Genomic DNA, 24,715 nt, shown 5'->3' with positions numbered 1-24,715 from the left:
TAGAAGGAAAGAGGCCACGAGGCAGACCAAGAATTTTATATAACTAACATAATGATGCTAACTGGCATTAAGAGTTATGAAGAGATAAAAAGGAAGTCACAGGACAGGATGTTGTGATGTGCTGCTATATTTACCAATTTTCAGATTGATGCACCAAAGAAGAAGATGTAGAGGTATGTGATATTTGATAGTAAATTGTATCTGAGAGATACCGCAAACTCTGATGTCAGTATAGTATTGGTTTAGTTATTTTTTTTATTTGTTTCTTTTTTTCAATAATTTCTAGATTGTAATAAATAAATAAGCCATCATGTATTATATTTGTAGTGTCTTTTTTAAGTAAATAGTTTAGACCTAAGCTGCAATTTTTTCGACTGTGACCTCCGCAGGGTTAACCTCTCAACCAGCCAGATGTATATATATGTCCAGCAAATCCTGACATGAGTCAGACCCAGTGGCACAGCTAGAGCTGTTGCCGCCCAGGGGTGTCCCTGAGTTTGCCACCCCTCTCAATACATACCAGAAATACTACAAAAAGTCAAAACAATGTATAGGGAAATAAATTAAAACAATATGTTCATTTTTGAAGTAAAACTTTAATTTCAACATTCTAAAATGTTATTTTTCTTGCTTTTTTGTTAGAAAAATCGATGACATTGGCGAAGTCTATTTCAAGTAATGTAGGTAATTCTTAATCAATTTTATTTAGAAAAACTCCTCTCACAACTAGCAACACTTACAGCAATTGTGAGAAAAATTCGCAGTAGTATTACAATATTTGGAAATAAATTCTCCAGACTGTATTTTAGAATTAACTGCAAAAGTTCAAAAAAGGTTCAAAGTGCTACCTGGGGCGGACCCCCCCATCCCCTAGCACTGGTCAGGCTACCTGGGGCGGACCCCCCCATCCCCTAGCACTGGTCAGGCTACCTGTTGAAAAAACATAGATATCAAGTACGTTTGACTGTCATATTCATTAGAAGATACAATAATCCTTCATGGTGACAAGAACATTTAACCAGATTACCTCGCGTACGTAGCTAGTAGCTATGTTCAAGTTACCTATTGCCAGAAATGTAGTTGCTTGTTTGCTCGGTAACTGGAATCTAAATTATATTACTTACAAGTTACATTTATTTTTGCTACTTGTTTTATCATATAATTATAGTTTTTAATGCCAGTGCAAATAAGAGATCCTTTCATATTTCTTCACTTAAGATTGTATCACTCTGGAGAACAATGCCACTATCATTTTTTTTTTTTTTTTTTTTTTGCTAATTATCTTAGTCGCCAATACATTTTATTTTCCCAGAACTTGATTCAAGATAATCATTTTCATCAAGCAATTATTTTATAAATTCATAAAAATCCAAATCTTAAAATAAATACAGCCTTCATCTGTTACAAATTGTTTTCTTTATTTTTTATTCATAATCTTAGAAAATGAGTTCATAGATTGCTTGAGGGTTTGCTCTTTTATGATATTACCTTATAGATAATCATGCATAAATCTTGAATCATATCACATAATGTATAATATTTATAACATAATCTGTAGTTGTTTGTGCTTCAACTTTCTTGGTTTCCTGGAATCGCTCATTATATATTGAAATGAACAGCTATTATGAAGTAAACTGTTATGTACACATTTTTGCTAATTTTTTGAAGTAGCAATACTTTCCCTACAGTTTATCATTAGAAACATGTATAGGTGCATGCGTCAAAATGAAATTTTTTTTCCAAAATTTTCATAATAGAATTAAAATTGTATTCCATCTTTGATGACCCCCCCCCTTCCAAACTATCACACACACGTCTGCACCTTCTTTTTATTTGAATTCGTTAGTTTTCCAAAGTAATTGTACCAGATAGCTTTTAATATTCCGATACTGAAATTAAATTGTGATTATTACATAAATCTTGAATCAAATTTTGTATATTTTCTCATTTATATTATTTCCTGATAAATATAAATCATTAAATTATGTGATATTGGGGGGAATTAATGTTTAAAAAACAGTGTCATCATACAAAAGTAATATCAGAATAAAATTTTTAAAAAATATTTTTTAAAAGAAATATTTAAAAAAAATTTTTCTTACATGGAAAATTTTTTATACTGAAATGTCTCTCTGCATAGTTTTCTGTAAGTAATGTATGTTAATTCCTTAACTACGTCCTTAGGATGTTTGTAACTTTTCCCAAAAACATAGTGAAATATTATTTGTACAAAATTTATTATACATTTTTGTGTAATATAATTTATTAGTATGCTGGCAATAAATTTATATCCGTATTTGGCTATAGCCATGAAATACAGGTAAAAATCTAGTTCATCCTTAGCTTTTGTACACCAGTGTACTTCATGTGCAAACTTTTTTTTTTTTTTTTTGCTTATGCTTGGGTAAAGGATTAAACAAGAATATAATTTCTTGGCAAGTATAATTCACTTTGTCACCAAGTGAAAAAAACATATACCCAGGTCAGGAGGATCATTCACGAATGAGTTAGATGGATGAGTAACATTATTAAGCAGGAGCTGCAAAAAAGTGGAAAGTATGTAAGGAGAAAGGTGATCAGCAAAGCTCAAAAGTAGTACAAATTACAGGCAAGAAGGGTGGCCAACATAGTAAAGAAGGCAAAATCTCAGTATGAGAGAAAATTAGCTGAGCAAGTGAAAGGAAATCCAAAAGAGTTCTATTGCTAAATGTGAGAAAAAGGAAAAATAACTTTAATAAAAGCAGATGAAACAGATGAGTTAATGAGTGATCACTTTCCAAGGGTGTAATTATTGAGGCGGATGATACTGCAGTGACAGTATCACCACTTGGATGATGCACCCTTGGATTTGGAGGTGCTTAGAATATTATAGAATCTTAATGCAAATATGGCTATGAGACTAAATGAAATACTGCCTCACATACTGAGTGAAGGAATTAGCTGGCTGTTTAAATTTCAGCTCTAGTAAAGTTCCAAGGGAATGAATATGAATGGAGGACAAAAGTCCGACCATTGAATATTATTCTCGCATTTACAGTGGCAACTCTATAAGCTTCCTAAATATTTGACTTAATACGAAAAAAGAACAATCTGATAACTGACTCATCTCTCACCAATTCACTCCACTCTTTCATATGTTTATTTTCTGTAGTGTACATCCTGTACAGACATTTCCTTAGTTGCTCTCATTAGAACTGGTATCTCTCTGCTACATGTGCTGAGATGTTGTTTTGGCTGGTTATCTGCTCTACAATGTTCACTCCAAACTCGCAGAGCAATTTCCTTTTTATGTGTTTCCTAAAGAGTGTAATCCACAAATCTTAAATCCAAAACACAAGTCTCTTTTTTCTTTCTCTTAAAATTTCTGCAAGCCTATGTGTGAATAGAGCATAATGTACTATGGATTGACAACTGCTCATTGTGGAGAATTACTATAATTTTTTTTTTCTTTAACAAGGATTTGCTTTTCTGCAGAATTCCTTTTTCTTAGTTCTGAATAGTTTTTGATCTTCATGTTCATTAAGACCAGACATTAGGTTGAATTAATGCACTCATGGTATTCATCCTTCCATAAAGATCTGTTGCTGTATTGCAATCTCTTATGTGCATGCTAAGGGGGAAGAGATGAGGAGATACATCTACATCCTCATTTTCTAGTATATACCCTAAAGGGATGGTGTAACTAGGAGTATTACGACAGTTGAACACAATTAAGATTTAATGACCTCTCTGAATTTTTTTTCAGAAATCTGATTTTCAAAAATCTGACAGATGAACACAATTAAGATTTAATGACCTCTCTGAATTTTTTTTCAGAAATCTGATATTTGTGACCTCCAGTGTTTGATCAACTGCTTTTTTCCTAACCCAGCTTTCAGATTCATACCTTAAAACTGGTTTGAACACTGCCTTGTGTACTGCTAGTTTGATTTTTTGGCTAATTTCTCTCATTCTATATAAAATTAAATTACATAATTATTTAACTTCCTGCAACACCAGTTTTACTTATTCTTTTATCTATTTCTATATTTTTTGCCACCTTACTAAAACTGTAGTTAAATGGCTAAAACATATCACTTGTATTTTAAGTACTGAATTTTTGTTGCTAGTTGATGGTATCATCCCGTCCAGTAGTACACCTAGTGGCATGTAGTGGTCTCATTCTATCTCTTGGTTTTCCTGGCATTGTTTCTTTCCATCCATTCTATTTACACGGCATATCATTTTTGTCTATATTGCTGAATACATATTGTATTATGGTATCATATTTAATTCATTCATTATATCTTTGTTTTTTGTTCAGTACAATAATGTAAATCCTGCAGTTCTCAAACTGCATTTCAGTTGATGTAAGTCGTTGTTCATCTTTGTTTTCTGATGTTTCCCTCCCATGATTAAATATTGGTTTTGCCAATGTCTTATATGCTTTAATTGTGGTACCTCTGCACTTTTGCTAAGATTAATCCATCTCTTCAAGGCCCACCTTTCCTAATTGGGTTGGGGAGGCAGCAGCTGCAACAGGGACTTCCAATGGTCATGATCCTCCACCAGCAAGCTCAGGTGTTCTGGTGGGGCTCCCAGACGTGTCCACCCAAGGTTTTGGATATAGGCTATCCAGCGAGTCCTTGGCCTTCCACCTCTGGCTTGGCAAAGAGGGCCTGCTGGGGGAGACTCTGTTGTGGCATTCTGACCAAGTACCCATACCATTGTAACTGTGATCTCTCAACATGGAGAAGCTGTGGTTGAGTATTGAGGGTTTCCTGAATTGCAGAGCTTCTGACCCTATCGAGTCTTGTCAGCCCCCGCAATCCATCGAAGGATCCTCATTTCAGCCGCTTGGATTCGTGTCTACATTCTTTTGGTCATTACCCAGCTCTCATGATCACAGGTGAGGATGGGGACATAGACTGTATTGAAGACAGCCAGCTTTGACTTCTGGGTTATCTCCCACTTCAATACTACCGAATGGCCAAGCTCCTGCAATATTGCGTTTGCTGATCCAATTCGAGTATCTAGCTCTACGTCCCACTTTCCATCACTCGTGAATATGGACCCAAGGTATTTAAACTTCTCCACCTGCCTCAGTGGGAGTGGGACTCCAATCACATGTAGAGCACATTGGGATGGTTGTCTTGAGACCACAAATGTTTCCGTTTTGGCCACACTGATCTTCATCCCAGCTTCTGCACAAACAGCTATAAACCTATCTAGAGTCTGCTGGAGGTCATCTGTGACAGAGCTAAGCAGAACTAGGACATCTGCAAAAAGCAGACGCCCAATGCTACATCTTCCAATTCTGACACACTCACTGCCACGGCCGTGCCAAGATTAATAACTTGATTAATTATTGTGAATGCTCTGTTGTACTTTTGAATATTGTAATGCCCTGGTCTTCTTTATAAGTCAAACTATGACCAAGATAGTTAAAGCAGTTTACTTACTCAAGAATTGTTTCAATATATGTTTTCTTTTGAATTGATTCCTTTCCTCGAAAGCCTATAATTTTGATTGAAAAAAGCATATCAAAAGTTCCTGGCAAATAAATCAGCTTGTGCTCTTAGAGAATACAGAGACAAATGTAAGAAAGCTAAACACTTTGTGAAACTAGCTAAACAAGTCATGGGAGGACATTAGCAAAAACATAGGAAATAAATATCGAGAAGGTGGCAAAATATTCTGGAGATTGTTGAAGAAGCTTAGAAATGGAGGAAAGAGTGCTGTAAAAGGAGTTAGATATGATAAAGGTGACATGAAAATGGGAGAAAAAGATATCCTTGAAGTATGGAGTATTTACTTTGAAAAATTGCTAAATGAAACAAGCAGTGATGGTACAGTGGTAAATAACACTGAACAGCCAGGAATACATCCATATTTGATGTAGAAAAAGGCATCAAAGGCTTGAAATGTAGAAAGGCAGCAGGAATAGATGATATTCGATCAGAAATGCTGAAGTATGGTGGTATAAAAGTTTACAGTGGCTGCACTGCATAGTTCAGAAGGCCTGGACAGAGGGGCAAATTCCTGATAATTGGAGTAGAGCTCTCATAGTACCATATATAAAAAGGAAATACAACTGAATGTGAGAATTACAAAGGTATTTCCCTACTGAGTATTCCTGGTAAGATTTATGCCAGTATACTTGAGAAACGATTGAGAAGAATTGTGGAAGAAAAGCTTGGTGAAGAACAAGCTGGATTCCAGCGAAATAGAGGCTGGTGGGATCAGATCTTCACTTTACGACAAATAGTGGAGAAATCATGGGAATATAACAAAGATCTGTATTTAAGTTTTGTCGATCTGGAAAAGGCATATGCAAGTTGCCAAGAGAGAAGTTATTCAATATGCTACAGTTATATGGGTGTCAATGGGGCATTATATCAAGCAATACTTAGTCTGTATTTGAGTTGTAAGTGAGCAGTTAGAATTAAAGGAAGTACATTATCCCCACTGTTATTCATTATCTACATGGATCACATTATGAAGGAAAGTGGTATTAAACATGATATAAAAATTCGAGATGTTAATGTCAGCTCTTTGCTTTATGCGAACGATGTTATACTTTTAAATAAATCCGCTACAAGTCTGCAAGATTCCCTGACTGTTATACTTCTAAATAAATTGTTATGATGTTATACTTCTAAATAAATCCGCTACAAGTTTGCAAGATTCCCTGACTAAATTGAATAACTGTTGTAATAGATATGATATGAAGGTCAGCAATAAAAAGACAAAGACAATGAAAATAGGTAGAATCGTTGAAAATGTCAACTGCATTGTGAATGGAGATCCTGTGGAACAAGTAAAAGATTTCAGTTATTTAGGTATGATTTTTAGTGAAGATGGTAAATTAAATATCGAAAGAGACAACAGAAGCAACATAGCTGGTATGGTATGAAGTCAACTGAATTAATTCATATGGAATAAGAGAGAAATTAGTCGGAACACTAAATTAGCTGTATACAAGGCAGTGTTCAAACCAATTTTAACTTATGGATCTGAGAGCTGGGTCAGAAGTAAAACACTTGACCAAAGACTAGAGACTGCAGATATGAGAGTCCTGAGAAAGATGGCATCAATGGCAATATCATATTAAAAACAAGGATATTAGGAAAGAACTTGATATTGTCAGCATCCAGGAATGCGTTAGCAGAGCTAATCTCAGGTTATGGTCACTTAAACAAAATGGGCGAGGAAAGATTAGCAAAACAAGCATTCTCTGCCAGGTTGGCAGGAAAACAACCCAGAGGAAGACCAAGGTATAGGTGGATTGATATGGTACAATGTGCCTTATACGATAGAAATATAAGATCTGATAATGTTGGAGTCTTGACAAGTAACAGACTGATTTGGAGGAAAATTGTAGATAGGAAGTTAGTAATGATGTAAATTTTTCATGTAGTACTATCATACCCTGTACACCCCCTTGAGGGTACATGGCAGGAATTTGATGATGAACCTTGAAGAATCCTCTTTAGTTGGTTTCATTATTGTCATCCACCATGGAAGAAACAGGAGTAATAAGACTAGCAAGAAGTGTCAGTTTCCAATTCAAAACAAACTTCTGCAAACCCATGTCAGGAACAAATTTTGCTAAATTTTTATTTACAATTATATAATCTATTACTAATCTGTGTTCTCATGGATGACAATCCAAGTGTATTAATGGCAATCTTTGTGTGGGAAGAATTTGTAACTTTAAATTATTATAAACTACATTAATAGAAATGGAAGAAGGCCATACTTGTTTTCTTGCCACGTATACTGATAACTGAACCAATTTTACTATAATAATAGCATATCTCTATAACATGAGGCAGTCTCATCTCAGATGTGACAATCTTTCCACACTAACAAGAATTTCTATTTATGGTAAGATGCATGCTGTTACATTTTAACATTCAGTGTTGAAGTCCAACTTACCCAATAAATATCCTTTTGAAATAGAAAAAACAAATAAGAAATAAATAACATTTTAGCAATGTACATGCATGCCAAAGGCTGGTTGATAGCTAATAGAGGTGCAAAAATACAACCAGTTTATTAATTTCAACTATTTTTATATTTATTTAAAATAACCAATTAATAATAGGCAATTATGACAGTTAATGATATAATTCTGTTACCAATCAACTACAGCAATACCACATGTATTCCTAAGTAACTGGAACCCAGTTTACCAGTGTTTGAATTAGTATCATATTATAACTAAGATAAAAAGCCAAACGGCTATTTTTTCTGGCGAAGTTAATTAAATTAAGGGGATAACAATCCCTTATTATTTTACAGCCAGTATGCGAACCTCTGAGATCAAAAACTACGATCTAAGAGTTTCATGCCGAAGAACTATCGGCGAATCCAAGCATAAGTGAACACCTGGTAGTACAACACCAAGGCAACTCGAAGCAAGCTCCCTCACTATCCTTGATATTTTCTCATTATGTAAAACACAGCTCCTAGGAAATGTAATACTGCCTTACATTATGAGGAGAGGTCACTACCCAGACTGGTTTCAACCTTTTTTGAGGTCTCATCAGTGAGTAGGTAGACCTGGATGATATCAAAGTCCTTATCCTTATAGGGACTGGCTTAAAGGGGTGAAGCAATAATGCTTTTCATCTTCCCCGTTATCTGTAGAGGACCGTGTAGGGATAAGGTGTTATTGAGCTATTAAAGCTCTGATCATGGCAAGAGGATAACAGCAATAGCCGAGCCGCAGTTAAAACTTCATTGGCTACAGCACTGCCATCCATTACCCTCCAAGGGTATTAATCATCGCATCTCACGGTCGATTATTCGCTCACCCATTCCCGATATCAAAGTTTAAGTGAAAAGAACTTACATACCGTCACTATATGAATGCCAGAAAGGTGTGCCCGTATATTATATTATAACTAAGATAAAAAGCTAAATGGCTATTTTTTCTGCCGAAGTTAATTAAATAAGGGGATAACAATCCCTTATTATTTTACAGCCAGTATGTGAAACTCTGAGATCGAAAACTACGATCTAAGAGTTTCATGCCAAAGAACTATCGGCGAATCCAAGCATAAGTGAACACCATAAGTGAATTAATATAATATATGGTCACACCTTTCTGGCATTCGTATAGTGAAGGTATGTAAGTTCTTTTCACTTAAACTTTGATATCATCCAGGTCTACCTACTCACTGATGAGACCTCAAAAAAGGCTGAAACCGGTCTGGGTAGTGACCTCTCCTCATAACATAAGGCAGTATTACATCTCTTAGGAGCTGTGTTTTACATTATGAGAAAATATCAAGGATAGTGAGGGAGCTTGCTCCACCTTTGCTTCGAGTTGCCTTGGTGTTGTATTACCAGGTGTTCACTTACGCTTGGATTCGCCGATAGTTCTTCGGCATGAAACTCTTAGATCGTAGTTTTTGATCTCAGAGTTTCACATACTGGCTGTAAAATAATAAGGGATTTTTATCCCCTTAATTTAATTTAGTATCATATTATTAGTATCAAATTGAGCCTCTGTAACTCAATCAGTATAGATGAAGCCCTTTGGCCAGAAAGACCTAGGTTCAATTCCTGTCAGTGACATGAGGAATCTTTATTTGGTCTCTTTCAATGAAAGATGAGTTGGCTGGTCTCATATGGAGGTAGGGTTTTTTCTTTCACTCAGAAACTCTGGTTTTTCGTCCCCCAGAAGAGGCAAACCGGCCCCAAGCCCAGATAAAATTGGGGGGGGGGGGAAGCAATAGTGAACTACCTTGTAAAAAATCTCACCAGGAACACCTTGTGGGCAATGCCTACAAAGTCACCTAGGGTAGGAAATGACTGAAAGGGAAAAACCACCACCAGTATCAAATTATTATTATTCACATAAATTAGAAAAAAACAATACAGATGGCAGCCAATAAGTGCTAAAATTATTGCTTAGAGTCATAAAGTAAGGGTTTGCTAGAAAACTTGATGAACTTAAGTGGGCTGAATGTGTGCCATCTTGGGATTTTTATGCCACCAATATTTCATTTGACAAACCTTGTAGTGTTCAATTGTTTGAAGTTTCAAGATCTTCCATAATCAATGCTTTTAATCTGTCTTTGCTATGCTTCAGTGGGACTAGGATAACCTTTTTAATTTCAATCTAACAAAACACAATCCTGTTTTATTTCCCAAAGAAGGATCTCAATTCATTTCCTCTTACTTTTGATAATATCTGATCTACAAACAAGATCAGATTTCTCTTCTTGGGCTGACTTATACTTGTTGCCTTTCCTTTCCTTGACTTTGAAACATCTCACTCATAGTTTCTTCATCTTCCCAAAATCTAGGTATCCTTTACTGATCAACCTTAGAATACTGCTCACACATTTGGAGTCACATACCAAAAACTTCCCCAAGAATGTTTACAGCTGAGCAAGTTCTTTGCTTGGCTGCATGCTTGCCAAACTAAATTAATACTTAATAAGAAATTGTATTCTTGTTTATCCTTTACCTAAGAGTGAACACATGAAATAACATCATGATAGACTACTTGCATATGGAGGTAGATGACTTTGCATTAAATTGCCCTAGTATCCCATAACAGAACACATACAATTTACAGACAAATATCACTGGTGATAGTGACTGGCAGTTGGTATTTGTGTGTTGATGGTAGTAGTTGTGTAGTTGAAGGATTAAGTAGGAAAGACAGGGAGATGTGTGTAATGCAGATGAGCACGCTGAGTCCTTGGAGGTATCATGTAATAAGAGTAATAGTAATAATAAACTCATAATGCACATGTTGTCCTTTCTGATGTTGCCATGCATTATGGGAAGACTCATATTGGATTTGACATTTGAGGTCTAATCAATGGAGAATGGTAGAAAGCACGTTTCTTCATGAATAGGAAAAAAATGGTGCATCACCAAACAAGAGATGTTGTAACAGCTTTTTTTCCAGTTGGATACAAAATAAATTTATACTTAACAAGATCTCCACAGGTCTAGCTCCCAATGATAAGATCTCAAGAAGGGTTGAAACCAATATGGTTAGTGATCCTTCTTCTAATACGTGCAAAAACCCGAAAGAAAGTGGTGCATTATGGGATACCAGGGAAATGCGATATGAAGTTGAGTAGCCTATCATGATGTTGCTTCAAGTGCTCATGCTTGAGTAAAGGATAAAAACAAGTACATAATTTCTTGTTAAGTATAATTTACTTTCTAAGAATGCTTGATGTTATCCAGAAGAGGACAATCAAATCAACTGATCACTCTATCTCACGAATTCACTCCAATTTTTTTTTTTAAATCAGTGCTCTGTTTCTACCTTATGCCACTTTTATAGGTATATCCATAGACAGTGTTCTGCTGAACTAACCACCATTATTTCTCCATTTATTTCCAAGACTCTAGGTCCATTTTGTATCAAGCTTCAAACCTACTATACCATTCCATCTACTGTATCCGTTTTTTAGTAAAGCCATCACTCTGCCATTCCCAAAGCTAAAATTTTCAGTTGTTCAAGAAACATCAACAGATTCCTTCTTTCCCTTCTACCTCTTGCCAAAACAAAAGTGATGTTCTATAGGTTTTACAATCTTTTTGTGTGCAGGATTGATGTAAACACCAAACATATTCCTTCAAGCGATCATACTATGGAAAGTTACTTAATCTGCTTAATGGAGAAAGCACACATCTAGAGATAATAATTACACTAACATAATTACAATAATTTAGAACTACACCAATATTATCATCGGCACAAAGAAATAACTATGCACACTGGCAATGTGCATAGTTATTTCTATGCCCACTACTAATGGGCAACAATTAACAGTCTTAATTGGTGCTCATTATGGGTGCAGCAATGACAACTTGTTAAAAGTTACAAAATAACTGCCCCTCCCATATTTTAGGTAAACTGAAGCAGCTGAATTTGTTTAGATTTGGCAAATGTTATAATGCTGTAGTGGATTCTACAAACAGATTCTATGATTTATATCTGCTTCTGAATAAGAGGGAAGTTTTGTTCCATTGGATTCGGTGATTCATATCCATGGCATTATCTGCTACACTACAAAGGCTGTAGTGCAGATAATGGACATAGTTTGTGTTCCTCCAGATGTCAAGGGTGATCAAAAATCAAGTATCCATATTTAAGGCCTTGTGGAGCACCACCCAGTGATCCAAATGCCCAGTAGAAAATGCATGGCTAATCACTCTGGGATCTGTGAAATGTTCTCAAAGAACCTTCTTTGTGGATTGATCAATATGTGGACGGGCCCCATTCTGCATGAATATGATTGAATCCATGTAGAGGTGGTGCTGCTGTAGCTGTGACACAACAAAACTGTTTATCATATTGCAATACTTCTCAGCAGTAACTGAGCAGGTCACAGGACACGACAGGCGAATGTCCTCAAAGAATAATGGCCCAATGATAAACAAAGCTGTAAACCTGCACCAGCAATTGTGGGTATTCACAGCTCTGTTCAGGTGAAAATGAGCCTCATCTCCCAACAAAATCATCCATGGTCACATTGGCATCCAACTCCACTTGAGCAAGAAATATTAAAGTGAATGTCAGTTGCCTTTCAAAGTCCTCTGGGTACAGCTTCTATGCCAGGGTTATCTTGAATGGATAGAAATACAGAATCTTCTGTAGAATTTTCCAGCAATTGTGTAAGGCATATCCACATGTCTTGATAGAGCATGTGTCAAGATACATGAATGCACAATAGCAGTAACAATTTCATTCACTTGTTGTGAATTAACTGGTTTGAGACCTTTGCCAGGTCTTACTCCCAACAATTCTGTTTCTTCAAAATGACTACTCATTCATCTCAGATCACATGGAGATAGTGGATCTCATTGATATTTATTCAGGCAACGAAATTCATACGGTGCAGCAACAGAGTTGCAATTGTTTAGATAGTACAGCTTCACGAGCAATGGGGGCAATGCTAGTGCCATCACTGTAGATGTTATTAACAACTACAATAAAGGAAAAAATCCCATGTCCATCCATTTACTCTCCTAGAACCTGCAAGTTGCATGATATGCAAATTCCATGCATTTAGTGTTTACAATGTCCTGGTGGTGAATTTTGGAAGTACTTTTACTCCCCTCAGATATCGCTTCTGCATGACACACAATGTATTCCTACAAAGTTTCGCAGTATTGGGATCACTGGATGGTGCTCCACAAGGCTTTAAACAGGGATACTTTAAATTTGATCACCCTGTATATCGGTGTTTCTTCCTGTTTCTGACAAATACGAAAGTTTGCAGGAGCAAGGGTTGCTGTAGATCCCAGGATGGTTTAGAAAATGGAGAGGATCTTTTGGTGAATGGATAAGGATAGCTAATATTAAGTATGGCTTGAAGAGGACCTGCAAGTCATGCTTCTTTAAAAATCCATGATTTTTTTTTGTATTCTGGATTTTTTTTTGGAGGGGGGAAGGGAAAGCTGAAGGTTTGGGGGATGGACAGTGTTCTGTTGATTTTGTGAAAGAAAAAGCTGCTGGCTAACAAAATGTCACATATGCGATTGATTTTTATGGAAAGACTAGTGTCACCTGAGCAAATGGTTCTAGCTCAATTAGTTCTTTTGATGACACCCAACTACTGGGAGGGGTAATGATATGAAAGATGAGTTTTCTGCAGACAGAAAAGGATAAGGTTCCATTGGATAGTTGGGTGACCAGAGTGTCAAAGAAAGGCTTTTTCAAATGGATCCTTGGTTATTGACCGTTGATGCGTGCTACAAAGATTTTCAATGTATTCCAACCATGTGGTCAAAATGGATTTGGGAAGGAAACAGAGTTTAGGACTGTATTTTCAAAATGTTCCATGAAAAGATTGGTGAAGCGGGGCGGAAAGTCCATAGCTATGTCTTCAATCTACTTGTAGGTTTTTCTTTGCTACATGGAATAGCCTGAGTTGATTGTAAAACTGAATAAGGCTGCTATGTTAGGGGCAAAGAGAGCCTGAATTAGTTCAGAGGTTTCTTATAAGGGTATATTAGTGAATAATGTACTGATATTATTCATTAATATACCCTTAAAGATACTGATATTATTGTCAAAATTGACAATAATATCAGTATCTTTACGGATCAAATCTGACAGGCAAGATTTGAAGTGCACAGTTTTTAACATGGAAGGAAGTGTGGCCTGTAATGAAAGAAAGCTCTTGGGCTAAGTGTTTAGCCACTTTATAAAAGTAGGGGAACCAATACTGTTTCCTATGGGTCTCAATGGTACATTATGTTTGTATATTTTTTGTAATCCATAAATCCTGGGAAGCTAAGATGTGACTGTCTAATAATTTATGGAGTCTTTTTTTTTTTTTTTTTTTTTTTAAATGCGTTTGGATAGTGTAAAGAATTCCTTACTAATGTAGCCATAAAAGAAACCACTAAACTAATTCAGACTCACTTTCCCTTTGACAAAGCAGACATTCATGTTTTACTATGAAGTAGTCTATTTTACATGGCAAGAAGCATTTTAAAAATACAGCCCTGCTCCTCTCAAACTCAAAATATGGCTATGCTACATGGGTGGTACTGCCCCCTTGGGGACGCTGGAATAATCCGGGGGAGGGGGGCATTACTGGCCTCATGAGCAAAAAGGGGTGGTGAAAGCATAAAGGACAAAAATTAGGTGCTGAAAAAAATTTATCATCAAAAATTTTGATGATATAACTGTTGTATAATGTAAGTAAAGGTCATAATGGCTCAGGATGAAGAAGACTCATTATGTGTGTATTTAAAAACAACCTAGCTCTCTATACAACTTGATGAATCTACTTTACCAGGAAATGAAGCCATACTTTTAGCATATGTACGATACATAAAAGAATAAAAAATTTGCCAAAAATTTGCTAACTGACACTAAAGGAGAATCGATATTTCATACATTGGAAGAGTTTTTTAAAGAAAAAGTAATCCCTCTGAATAATATCTTGTCAGTTGCTACCGATGGTGCTCCAGTGATGGTGGGGCGCTATCACGGTTTAAGTTATTTAGGCAACAATACAGCTGACTTGATTCATGTGCATTTCCAGTATGTCCATGTTCATAATAAAAGTGCTATTTGCCAATTTGGTAAAATGAATGCATGCTTAAGTTGCAAAACAAGAATGTGTGAGTTAGTTACACTTCAAGAAAGCAACAGAAACAGCTGTTCACCATCAACAGCCTCTTCTAAGCATGAACTTGTTTGACTGAACACAACACCAGGCACATCTTGGGTGTGATTTTGGTTGTATACAATCACATTATTCACTGGGTTGCATCTATCTACTCTGTGTGTTATCAAATATTTGTGAACAACTACAGAGCTACATCTCAGAAAAGAAAGGTTTAGAGATCCATGTTTATTGGGAGTCTTCGTTTGCCTTGAGGTGCAGATACACCTTTAAAATTTATGAAAGCAGTATAGAATCATTATATACACACACACACACACACCCTCATCCTTTTTTTTTTTTTAATTGTGTTGTATGAAGAAGGAAGATATTTAATGCTCTTACACTGTAAAAGGTTAGAAGTTCCATAAGTTCTTAACATTAAATAATGGCATCATTTTTTCTAATAAATTTAAAACTGTTATATTTAATTGTAAACTATGTAACAACTGTGTGAGGGCATTATATTTAAATATCTTATTGAGCTTAAAATCCATTAAATTATTATTATAAGAGACCTCTAAGGAGGTTGGGACTCATCAAGAGCACACATCACTCACATTACTTGCACTCACCACCTCCAAAGGCAAGCCATTAGTCTCACACTACTCTGTAAGAGGAAAAAATCTGGCTCTCACATCTTTCTTTATACTGCATTCATTCTCAACTTCCATGGATGCCCTCTTAATCTTCTCATCACCTTCCATAAAATGAAAAATTCCATCTACTGGTATCCTGTACAACCCTTTCCAAGTTTGTAGACAGAAATCTAGCATCATCCCTCTTTCTCCTCTCTGTTAGTGTCTGCAGTCTACAAATTCTCAACCTCTCCTTAATAATTTACATTCCACAGTCCTGACATCATCCTTAACACTCTCCTTTGCACTGTATCTACATCACATCTGAAATCAGGAGATCAGATCTGCACATAATAGTCCAGATGAGGTTGCATGAAACCATGTAAAGAGACAAAACAACTTCCTTATTCTTACATATCAGTGGGCATTTCAGTATTGTAATTATCCTCTGAGTTGTATTCGTAATTTTTGCTATATGATCCCTGAACTTCAACATCCTATCTACTAAAACTCCAAGATCCTTAGCCTGGTCAGTTCCTAGCATAATCCTGCCCGCATAACATGCCATTGGATATCTCATTACAGCAAAGTGCATAACTTTACATTTGCTAATATTGAACTAACAGCCATTTCCATATGTCCACAATTTCAGCTCATTCAAATCATTTTGCAAGTACTGCATGTCAGTTGCATTTCCTGATTACCCTGCCTATCTTTGCATCATAAGTAAATAGCTATATGTCACCTGTTAAATCCTTCCCAATATCATTAATATAAAGAATGAATAACACTGGACCAAGGACTGATCCCTGGAGTAAACCACTGGTCACCTTAAATCTTGTAGACTGACATCTCCCATATGCTCCTTTTTGATATCTGCCACTCAGCCACCCTCTTATCAGAACTAGTAATTTATAATCCAATCCCATATCCTTCTACTTATGCAAAAAATTTCCATGCTGAATCCTGGCAAAAGTTTTAGCAAAGTCCAAAAGTATCATGGTATAACCATTCCCCTTGTCCAACTCAACTGTGACATTATGATAAAATGTTAGCAAGTTACTCAAATACGACCTTCCCTTAGTAAACTCATGCTGTTCATTGCAAAGTATATAGATTCTCTGTAAACCCATTTCCATATGCAATCGCCTACTAACGTTCAAGTACCACTGTAGAGATACTGATAGGTTGATAGACACATCAGTCTTTGTATCACGCTTGTGCAATGAGATTATCATACATTCTTTCTACTCCTGTGGAATCTTCCCTGTGCTAAGACTAAAATTATACAGCCAGTTCAGCCAAATACTCTTTTAGAATCAGTGCTCATCAGCCCCATTATACCTCCTTCTCACACACCTCAGTTTCTTCTACCACTGTAGAAGTAGCTTTGATGTCAACGCTGCATACACCAAGTTGATAGCGTTTAACAAAATGGACATTCATTAGATGAGCAATCTCTTCTGTATATCCTTATTCACAGGATATGAATCTGGTGTACACACACACACACACACACACACACACACACACACACACACACACACACACTTCGAAAAGATGTGTGTGTTTTGCATTATAGGATACCAAGGCAATTAATACAAGTAGCAAACTTTGTTTGCTTACACTTGGATAAAAGGATTAAACATGAATATAATTTCCTGGCATCTTTCATTCAATTTATAACCAAGTGAAAAAAATTTTTAACAAGAAAATATTCAGGAGGAATGTAATGCTGGTCTGGTTGGCTGAGTAGATAGGAGTGCCCATTTTCCAACCAACATGCTGAAATCCCAATTTGACATGAGCATTAGATGATTTTCCTCATCTAGTATAAGATGATATGATCTCCCTACTTCAGGGTTTCCCAAACTGTGTTCCGTGGAACACTAGTGTTCTGTGGAAGGTGAATAAGTGTTCCACAAGAATTTCTCCTGAAATCTGAGAAACAGATTTCAGGAGAAACAGATTTCTTCTGAAATCTGTTATTTAATTTTCTAAGCATTTTTCATGAATAAATATTTTATAGTGGAAAATTCTGAGGAGAATAATATTCGTGAATATGTCGAAAAGCTCAGACCCAGAACACCTAATAACATCTGTGTGTCGTTAATTTTCACACATCGAAACCTTTCAACATTTGTGAAAGGGAATACCGCCGTTTATGATCGGTCATAAAAATTGCCCGCAAGCTTAACAATGGGCAGCATATCCTCTGTTCTCAAAACTGAAGGAAATGACATCTATGTAGCAAATGTCAGTGACCAAGCGGTATATTTTTAAACATGGCATGGAAATATTCATGAATTATCGTTAATTTTCACACATCGAAATCTTTCAACAATCGGGAAAGAGAATACCGCTGTTTATGACCGATCATAAAAATTGCCTGCAAGCTGATTACAGCAGTGGGCGGTGTATCCTCTGTTCTCAAAACTTAAAGAAATATCATCTGTTGCAAATGTTAGTGACCAATCAGCAAGGAAATATAAAGAAAATTTTTCCACTGAAATTGAAGATCAAGGTGGGCTTGTATCCGGTTCTAAAATCTATTAACTGAATATTTTCTTCGCAAGTTCATATTGCAGTGTGTAGTGCTTGTTCTGAAACTGGAGTGCCGTGATTTTTTTTAAAAGTAATAGGAATACAGATTTAAATTCTAATATGAATAAGAGACAAGGGACTTGGTTTAATTTGGTATTAAGAAATCTCTTATTGAAGGTGTTTGTGACACAATAGATAGTGAGTCATCCACCACCAGCCTACAAAGCGATCTCTAGGATGTACAAAAGGAGGAGAAAACTACCAGCACACAGGAGAAAAAGTCTGCATTCACTCGTAAGTACTTATATTATAAATTTTTGGTGATCAGAATGGGATATGTCAATGAAAATCAGCACAAATTAATTTAATGATGTTTATGTTTAATAGATGTTTAATTAATTAATGATCAATTATTAATTAATGAAAATCAGCTACATTAATAATTAATTAATACATTACAAAATAACCAAGGTGTTCGGTGAAAATTTCAGGATTTGTTAAGTGTTCCGTCGTAGAAAAGGTTTGGGAAATCCTGCCCTACTTAATGGAGATTTGAAGTGGCCTAAAAAAAAATTTGATATGTAATCTCCAGAGCAAGGGAATCAGATTTTCTAACCATTAGCCACCCATGACATTAAATGCATAATAAGTTTGCTACCTTTTGAAGGTGAGATTTATATAATAAAATCAGGAGTACTTTAGGTAATAAAAGCTACCCGAAATCTTATATGTAGAAATGGAGCTGAAAAGAAGACATTTGATGAAATGGTGAAATAAGCTGTACGATTGCTACACTGCATAATCCGGAAAATTTGGTCGCAAATGCAAAATCCTTACATATGATTAGAGTAGAGTGCTCATTATACAATGTGAGAATTAATGAGAAATTTCCTCATGAATGTTTCAGCAAAGATTTATGCAAGTATACTAGAAAACATCTTAAAAGGTTGGATGGTGTGTGTGTGTGTGTGTGTGTGTGTGTGTGTGTGTGTGTGTGTGTGTGTGTGTGTGTGTGTGTGTGTGTGTGTGTGTGTGTGTCTGTGTGTGTGTGTGTAGCATTCATTGTAAAATGACATGCAGACTCAACTATCACCTGGAGAATAAAAGTTTGATACGACTAAAAAACAATTACACTTAACAGCATCTATGGTGAGGCCATCTTCAGGAATATATACAGACACAAGCATAAACCACTAACTGGTAAACTGCAAGAATTCTCTTCCCTAACTGCAGAACATGCTTCCTAGTGAGTTATAAAAAAAAAAAAGTCCTAATATAAAACTTAAATGGCCTACAGTAATGTTTCTAAAACTTTTTGAGACTGCAGAACCCTACATACATCCTAGGGAATTTTTTAGCTATGTGGCCAGTAAGAAGAGAAATGACTGTGGAAGAATGATAATGAGAGATAAAAATGGGAATAGAGTGACTGATGCAGGGGACATAGTGGAATTGTTCAATGAACACTTTATTGGAGTATTTCATCCGAGAGAAGTCAGTTTTAATGCTAGAGGGATAGGGCAGGTTCAAGGTTTAGAGGTACAGGAGGAGAGTGTGTTTCAGATACTGAGTACTCTGGATGTCAATAAATCTTTGGGACTGGATGGTATTTAACCACACGTTTTGAGAGAATGTGCTAGGGAACTGACAGTGCCTTTAACCTGGCTTTTCAATGAAAGTTTGGCTGCAGGAAAGGTGCCCAGGGGATGGAAGGAAGGTAAGATAGTACCATTGCATAAGGGAGGTAACAGATTGTGAATGTCTAATTATAGGCCAGTTTCTGTGTCATCAGTAGTTGTTAAGATCTTGGAGAAAGTAGTGAGGGACCGTATACAGCATTGGGCAGATGAGGGTAATGTTATCTGTGAGAGCCAACATGGATTTGTGAAGGGGGCGCTTTTGTTTTAGCAATATGCTAGCCTTTTATAATAAAGTTACAAGAACATCAGATGAGGGAAAGGCATATACTCCCATTTTCTTAGACTTAGCAAAGGCATTTGACAGGGTGCCACATGATAAGCTGATATTTAAGTTGTAGCACATGGGTCTGGATGTCAGATTGGTCAACTGGATTCGGGATTGGCTGTCTGATAGGGATCAGAGAGTTGTGTATGGTGGAGCAGTTTCAAGGAGGCAGCGGGTTACAAGTGGGATCCCACAGTGCTCAGTACTAGGACCTATATTGTTTAACCTTTATATCAATGACATTGCCAGTGGATTGCAAGGGGATATTCAGTTGTTTGCAGATGATGCAAAGCTGGGAAGGATTATTAGTAATAGTGCAGGTGTGGAAGCCCTGCAAGAGGATTTGAATAGGCTAGATAGATATGCAAATGAATGGGGATGTCGGTTTAATGCAGCAAAATGTAAGGTCTTGAGGTTTGGGAAACATCGATGGGATGCTGCATACCCTATTGGAGGAGTTATACTGAAGGAAGTAGGAGAGACAAGAGATCTGGGTTTGATGATTGATAGAAACATGAAATATAGGGGATGTATTGCAAAGGTGGTGAAGGTAACACAGGATTGCTGCAATTATGAGAAGGACACTGACCTGCAGAGATAAAAGGGTTATCATTCCATTGTATAAGTCTCTGATCAGACCACACTTAGATTATTGTTCTCAGATTTGGTCCCCAGGATTTGAAGGGGATAAATTAACTGTGAACAGGGTACAGAGACGGATGACAAAGATGGTTTCAGGACCATACAATTTTGGTTATGAGAACAGCTGAGGGAACGTGGACTGCAGAATTTGGTGGATAGAAGGAGAGGTGATATGATTGAGACTTGACTTTTAAACTGTTGATAGGTGGTTACAGGGTTGACACTGGGGAATTCTTTCGTTTGGTTGAACAGCGGGAGGGAGTGATGACAAGAGGCCATCCCCTGGAAGTTACGAAAGGAAACTGTGAGAAAGAGGGTGAGTGGTTTCTTTGCATGGAGGGTGGTTGAACCATGGAATGCATTGCCTGATGGAGTGGTGAGAGCGGGAACGGTCAATGTATTTAAGGAGTGGTTTGATAGATTTTGTGTTTCCTAGACGGGACATTCCTCGATGAGTCTCGATAGACTTGTGTTTCTTAGAAAGGACCTCCAACGATGAGTCTTTTGACTCCATGGAGGCCTGAATAATAATAATAATAATAAAAATATTTCCTTTTTTCATGGCAATTATGAAAATTTTCATTAAGAAAATTACAAAAGTCGGGGTGCTTAAGGGTCAAAGCTGTATAACTGAGATTAGACCTCCACATAGCCTTTAAAGGAATGCGGAGAACCGACCAGGGCTTCTGACCTAATGTCCAATTCTCACCTTCTCGTGGTGCACCCTGTTAGGTATCTACTTGGATACTGAACGAACGTGGATGGGCTGGCAATTTGGGATTTAGCCAACCAAATTGTATTCTTATTGGTTAAACTAAAATAAAAAACGATGGTACAACATGACAAAATTTCATGCCGGCTGGGGCGTCGCCGGTTAAACAAGGACCCCGTTGTTTTTGCCAGGGAACCAGGGCGAACAGCGAAAAGTCAGCTACTGGAACAATTCTGAAAACACACTGCAACTCAACATCACCAGAGTTAAAGATCTGTACTATCAACATAAGAAGCCTGAATGGCAAAGAAATGGAGATAGCTGAGGAATTAGATAAGTACCAGATCAACATAATAGGGGTGACTGAAACAAAAAAGACAAAAACTGGTGAGATCTTTCTGAGCAATAAATACAAAATGTTATATTCACGCAATGACAATCAAGGAAAAGAAGGAATAGCCATAGTATTCAACACAAAATACGAGTCTAAACTTCTTGAATGGCAGACAGTCTCAAGTAGAGTAATGTGGGAAAATATGAGAATGGGGAACTGGACAATGAGACTTATTTGTGCCTATGGTCCCACAAAAGGTTCTACTAAGATAGAAGTGGAGGAATTTTTTGATGCTTTAGAAAAAGCAACTGACACAATGAAAAAGGAAAAGTTGGTCCTTGTTGGGGATCTAAATAGTAGAGTAGGAAATGATTGTGAGACATACAAAAATATTTTGGGAAAATTTGGAGAAAAGAGCAAAGCTAATAACAATGGCAAATATCTGTTGGATTTCTGCTCAGGACATGGACTGGTTATTACTAACACCATGTTCCAACATAAAATTGTGCACAAATTCACATGGAGAGAGAAGAGGCAAGGAATAAGAAAAGTCTCATTGACTATGTTATTGTTGATAGTGATGTTTTCTCCCTGGTTCAGGACACCAGAGTGTACAGAAGATTTGAAATTGGAAGTGATCACTATTTAGTATTGACCAGGATAAAATTGAATTTCATATTGAAAAGAATAACATGTAAGAAAGTTTTAAGGCAAATAAAAGTTGAGCAGCTCTAAAATGTGAACTGTAGACTAAAATACACAAAGATTATTGAAGAAAAAATGAAGGAGTTTAAGGACAGTAATCAAACCTTGGAGATTCAGTGGCAAGCCTTGAAGAAAGCCCTGATTGATTCAGCTAGAGAGGCATGTGGTGAAGTTGTCTGTAATGATAGAAAAATTAGAACTCCATGGTGGACACAGGAAGTTAAAGAGGCAGTGAAGGAAAAGAAGAAAGCATATCAAAAGTTCCTGGCAAATAAGTCAGCTTGTGCTCTTAGAGAATACAGAGACAAATGCAAGAATGCTAAACACTGTGTAAAACTAGCTAAACAAAAATCATGGGAAGATTTTGGCAAGAATATAGAAAATAAATATCAAGAAGGTGGCAAAATATTCTGGGGGTTGTTGAAGAAGCTTAGTAATGGAGGAAAGAGTGCGGTAAAAGGAGTTTGAGATGATAAAGGTGACATGAAAATAGAAGAAAAAGATATCCTTGAAGTATGGAGTAATTATTTTGAAAAATGGAGTAATTACTTTGACAAACTGCTAAATGAACACAGTTCATTTAGCAGTTTGTTTTTCAAAGTAATTACTCTATTTGAAACACTGACCAGGCATGCAGTAAGGAATACATATCCATACTTGAAGTAGAAAAAGCCATCAAAGGCTTAAAATGTGGAAAGGCAGCAGGAGTAGATGATATTCGACCAGAAATGCTGAAGTATGGTGGTATAAACGATGATTGGAGTAGAGCTCTCATAGTACCCATATAAAAAAAGGGAAATAAAACTGAATGTGAGAATTACAGAGGTATTTCCCTACTAAGTGTTCCTGGCAAGATCTATGCAAGTGAGAAGAATTGTGGAAGAAAAGCTGGGTGAAGAACAAGCTGGATTCAGGCAAAATAGAGGCCGTCAGGATCAGATTTTCACTTTATGAGAAACAGTCGAGAAAGCATGGGAATATAACAAAGATCTGTATTTAAGTTTTGTCGATTTGGAAAAGGCATATGACAAGGTGCCAAGAGAGAAGCTATTCAATACACTACAGTTATATGGTGTCAATGGGGCATTATTTCAAACCAGTTTTAACTTTTAACGCAATAGTTAGTCTTTATTTGAGTTGTAAATCAGCAGTTAGAATTGAAGGAAGTACAGATGGTTTAATGTTAAATCTGTTGTGAGACAAGGATGTACATATACCCTCTATTATGCATTATCTATATGGATCACATTATGAAGGAAAGTGGTATTAAACATATCAAAATTGGATATGTTAATGTCAGCTCTTTGTTTTATGCGGATGATGTTATACTTCTAAATAAATCCGCTACAAGTCTGCAAGATTCTCTGACAATTGAATAACTGTTGTAATAGATATGGTATGAAGGTCAGCAATAAAATAAAAAAAAAAATTAAAAAAAAATAAAAAATCAGCTAATGCCTTTTTATTCCCGTATAAAAAGACAAAGACAATGAAAATAGGCAGAATCATTGAAATGTCAGCTGTGTTGTGAATGGAGGACCTGTGGAACAAGTAAAATATTTCAGCTAGTTAGGCACGATCTTTAGTGAAGATGGTAAATTCAATATAGAAATAGACAACAGAATCAGCAAAGCTGGTATGGTGGGAAGTCAATGGAATAAATTCATATGGAATAAATAAGAGAGAAATTATCCGGAACACTAAATTAGCTGTATACAAAACAGTGTTCAAACCAGTTTTAACTTATGGATTCTGAGAGCTGGGTCAGAAGTAAAACACTTGACCAAAGACTAGAGACAGCAGATATGAGAGTCCTGAGAAAGATTAGCGGCGTGAACAGATGGCATCAATGGCAATATCATATTAAAATCGAGGATATTAGGAAAGAACTTGACACTGTCAGCATCCAGGAATGCATTCGCAGAGCTAATCTCAGGTGGTATGGTCACTTAAACAAAATGGGCTAAGAAAGATTAGCAAAACAAGTGTTCTCTGCCAAGTTGGCAGGAAAACGACCCAGAGGAAGACCAAGATGTAGGTGGATTGATAAGGTAAAAAGTGCCTTAGACGATAGAAATATAAGATCTGA

The 24,715-nt window shown here is 36.4% G+C and overlaps 1 protein-coding gene across 4 annotated transcripts in view; it reads right to left on the bottom strand.

The window, feature by feature from the left end:
- The window catches only part of Ndae1 (Na[+]-driven anion exchanger 1), a 511,154-nt gene that overhangs the window by 5,731 nt on the left and 480,708 nt on the right, over positions 1-24,715 (bottom strand). The gene's annotated exons all lie outside the window — the stretch shown is intronic.

This window comes from Typopeltis vanoorti, chromosome 2 (assembly GCF_054136105.1).
Source record: "Typopeltis vanoorti isolate ZY-2024b chromosome 2, IOZ_Tvanoo_1.0, whole genome shotgun sequence".
NCBI classification, from domain to species: Eukaryota; Metazoa; Arthropoda; class Arachnida; order Uropygi; family Thelyphonidae; genus Typopeltis; species Typopeltis vanoorti.
Note: the sequence above shows the minus strand (reverse complement) of the source record. Positions and strands in the feature narration are given on the sequence as shown.